We start from the raw sequence: 4,614 nt of genomic DNA on the forward strand, positions 1-4,614 counted from the left end.
GAAAAGTGAACTTTTTTCCTCGTGTCGAAAAACATTAATTTAAGTGTGATCACGATGCCGTGGGACCCATGGCAAATCATAATTATGAAAATGGGCTGATTGGCCCTACCTGAGCTAGCGAATCGTCCTCCAATCATAGTAAGCCGTAGATTGTATTCTCGGCCTTGACCTTTGATCATTGGAGACCAAGGATAAGGGTCGAGGATTAGAAGAACGTGTCCACTATCTAGAGAAGCATGCCAATTGAAAGCCACTAAAGCCAGAAAAAATAAACAGTTGACCGAGGGGCCCACGACCGAAAAGTAGATGCAGCCCTCCAAATCCTTGCCTTTGCCAGCCCTTTCTCCAATTCCTCCTATAAATACAGACCCTCATGCAACATTCAAAAGGTCCAGAACCAACCAAAGCCTCCCACAGAGCAAATTTATCTTTTCCTGTCATTTATCTTCCTGTCGTGTTTTTTCAATATCTTTAAATGCTTTCCTAGGAGTAGTTGTAAACTTAATTTTCCATCCATCAATATATCAACCGACCTTTGATTTTCAAGGAGCTGGAGCACCATCTTGGTTACTTTTCCGTCCACCCCATATATCATACAACATTCGTGATCTAGCGAGGCATTGGAGCACCATCCAAATCTACCGACCGTCGTTTCCAACACCATCAATGACCTTGTAGCTCAGGCCATGAACCTGACAGCCGAGAACTGTTCCCCACTCGGCCATAATCTCTTTAAGCATAGTCATATCAAACAAGCGCAATCTACACATTCATCCATTTATCTGTATCATCATCAATCGCACAGTAATCTGTCCTAACATGCCCATGCACACCCTATCCAACACAAAGTAAGACGACCTGTGTTGGCGCATATCTCCTCGGCCCGAAGCGCCAAGTAGTAAGATTTGCGTAACCAACAATAACAAAATAGTATAGATATCGATGATGTAAACAAAAATTGCAAACAAAAAAGAGAAACTGCAAAAATACAATATGGATATCAATGATGTAAACAAGAATAAAAACAGAAACTGGATCAACAACAAAAAACAAAAACTACAATTAAAAAAAAATACTGTATAACAAAGCAATGTAGATATTAATAATGTAAACAACAGCAAAAACAAAAACTGCAACAAAAACAAAAATCAATTCTCTAGAAATAGAAACCATAATGCATTTTGTATTTTTAAGTTACTCTTATGTTGGTATTTTTGGGCTTATAGAATATAAACTGCAACACAATTTGTATTACTCTTATTACTACTATAAAACTGCTCTAAAGACACATATCAAAGTGCACAGAAGAAGGGTTTATGCCTTTTCAATCTCATTTAACACAAAAAATACTTAAAGATGTCTTTTACACAAAAGACACAATAAATGTATGTCTAAGAACGAATTTATTTGTGCATATTGAAATTGGACACGACCTTTGTGTCCAATGCTAATATCAGCTTTAATCTTATCACCTCACTGTCAGTGAGACAAATTATTATAGTTTAAAAGCATGATTAATTGTGCTTTTCATAGGACATGAAAAACTTTTGTGCCTTCAGGTTTTATATACTTTTAAAAATAATAATTTATTCTATTTATCAACTCCTCATTTTAGGAGAAAAAAATTTATCTTCTCCTCCTTTTGCCTTCTCCCCTACTCCTCCTCCACCCTTTGCTTTCCCAAAGACCATAACTCTTATCTCTAGAAACCCAAAATGAGCCTCCTTTATTCTCCTCCTTCGATCTTACCGATGTCTCCCTTCTCCCCCATCTTCCTCAACCACAGCATCCCCAATGTGAAAAGCACTTGAAGCAGCTGAATAATAGGACCAAGAATAAGAAAATTTAAAGAGATCAATCAGATGGAGACAACGATTCCAATAATTCCATGAACAATTGTAAATTGAAAGAGGTGATATATATATATATATCTCTCTCTCTCTCTCTCTCTCTCTCTCTCTCTCTGTTGGTGCTGCTCTAATTTTTTATGGATGGTCGACTACGTTCTTTGTGCAATGAACGAAAATGAAATGTTTGTGTTATGTAGGACAAGCCTAACAAGTTTGTAGTTATTCACTATTCCAATTGTAAGACAAAGCAATTTTGCTTTGACTGTATTGAAAGATGGTAAGTAAGAATTAAATGTTGACAGTTTTAATTTGAGTGAGCTAATTGTGTATTTGCATAATTTTATTTATACCCAATTCTTAAATCTAATCTTGTATTTATTTGTGTGAGTTTGGTTGAAATTTTAAATTTAGTGAGCTCATTGTGTTTGCACTACTTGAGAGAGAGAGAGAGAGAGAGAGAGAGAGAGAGAGAGAGAGAGAGAGAGAGAGAGCGAAATGGTGCTGATTTGGATGGCAGAAGGATGTAAGAAGTGGCGGTGGTTGGCAACCCTATTTTTTTTTTTTTTTTTTTGAAAAAATAAAAACATTGGGCACAGATGAATGGTTTGTGTGTATGTACAAAAGTCAAATCAAAAGCAGCAATCGATATTGTCTGATATATGTCATATACATGCCCAAAAGTATTGAGTTTTATACACCAAAAAGTAAAATCATGCCCTATGAACAATAGAAACTCCTATAGAGGAAGCCGACTATTTTAAAGTGGCTGTAGTGTGGCCATTAGTATAGAGGATGAATAATTGTGCCTTTTTGCATTAAAGAGCAAAAATAACAATTGTGCTCAAAACCAGATATTTTAGTAGTGTATATTGATATTTTTTAGGTTTATAAAATAGATTAAAACAAAATTAAAAGTCAAAAGCAACTAAATATAATTGCAAGAGCAAAAACACCTTTATATAGCTAATAGAAACTACGATAAAATACTATCGAATTCAAGTGATATCAATGAAGTAAACAAATATTGCAAAAACAAAAATAAAAAAAAACAAAGAAATCTAATTAGCTACTATACTCTATAACAAAACAATATAGATATCAATTATGTAAACAAAAACAGAACCTGCAAACAAAAACTGAAACTACAAACAAAAATAGAAACTACAGCAAGAACAAAAACGAAACTGCACTTCAGAGTTTGGTGAAAAATGCATCTATTAATAAGTTCGGAACCAAAAGGCAAAACCATGATGAAAGAACTAAAACAATTAAAAGACATATCAATTGTTGATAGAATTGTATAAGTTCCATATACTTAACATATTCATACTAAAATCCTAATGCTTCCTAAACAAATGTACATAAAATGTAAACTGCACAACAAGTTCTGAGCAAAAATACACCTATTAAAACGTTAGGGGCAAAAAAAATACAATAACATGATGAAAGTACTAAAACAAGTAAAAGACAGTGCCTTGGATATTGTGGTGCTACAGTGACGCAACTGCTGGACTATTCGAACCAAAATTGGCCACAAACGTCGGCTGTTTAGGTCAGGTATTTTAGGAAGATTATAGAGGAGGTGATGGCAAGCAACTTTTGTGAAGGAACGACATCGAGATACGGCCGTTTTGGCGATGGAAAGTCGCCATAAAATTGGGTCTGCAGCTGCCATGTTTTCCAGTCCAGAGAGGGAGGCTCGCATATGATTTTGGCTTTCAAACAAAAAGGTAAATTGTATTTTTCTTTTATAATTTAGACACGCCCAACAAATCTGGGCCCTTGATTAAGCTATTTCAAAACAAAATTTAAAATCCACTCACTAAACCCAAAACAAAAATGCTCAATTTACAATATCCTTATTATTAAACTTTTTTTTTTATCACTATATACTAATTTTTCTTTCATTCTTCCACTTTTTGAAGAAAATACTATGCACATTAAGGACCATTTAATAACCATTTAATTTTCTTTTTAGTTTTCTTTTTTTCTTCTTTTTTGGTCCGTAAGTACGGGTGGGTATCAAGACCCGAAAACCGGAATATTGAGCCACATTGAATAGAAAAAAACGGAAAAAAAACCCATGTTGACTTTATTAAAAAGTCAACAAACCGAACCGGAACTATTCAAATTGGTTCTAATGTCGATTTCACATCTTATAAAACCGGACCGGACCATACTAAACTAGTTGCATATTTTTTAAATTATTTAAGTCCAATGCTTAATTTCTAATCACATAAGTAATATTTACCCAAGCCCAACTTCAAAGAACATTTCTTTTCTAGGCCAAATCATCTCTGTTTGCATGAAATTGAATCATTTATGAATTTTTAAGCCCAATAAATAAAATTTTAGTTGAAATTTATAAATAAATAAAAAAAAATTATGGTTCAAAACCGAAAAAATCAGAAACCTCATTGGAACTGGTGTAAACTGGACTAACCGATTTCATAATTTTTTTTTCGACTTTTTCTATTTAAACTCCACACTTTTCTTTATTCACCCCAATACTTATATTCATTACTCTTAAGTTTTATTATTGTGTAAAAAGACAAAAAAGGTCATCCAACTTAATATTTAACCATAATACATGAACTTCTATGAAATGCTTTCACGGGATTTAGCCAATTGTCTTGATTCGTGGGATATCATTGAGAAATAGGAATCCATGTTATCAAAAGATTTCCTGCGATTATTTCTAGTATGAAATGAGTCAATCATCCACTTTGGTATCTTATTGAACAAAAATGGTAATATTGTTCCT

The sequence above is a fragment of the Prunus mume genome, linkage group LG6 (assembly GCF_029339155.1).
Source record: "Prunus mume cultivar Tortuosa linkage group LG6, ASM2933915v1, whole genome shotgun sequence".
Lineage (NCBI taxonomy): Eukaryota > Viridiplantae > Streptophyta > Magnoliopsida > Rosales > Rosaceae > Prunus > Prunus mume.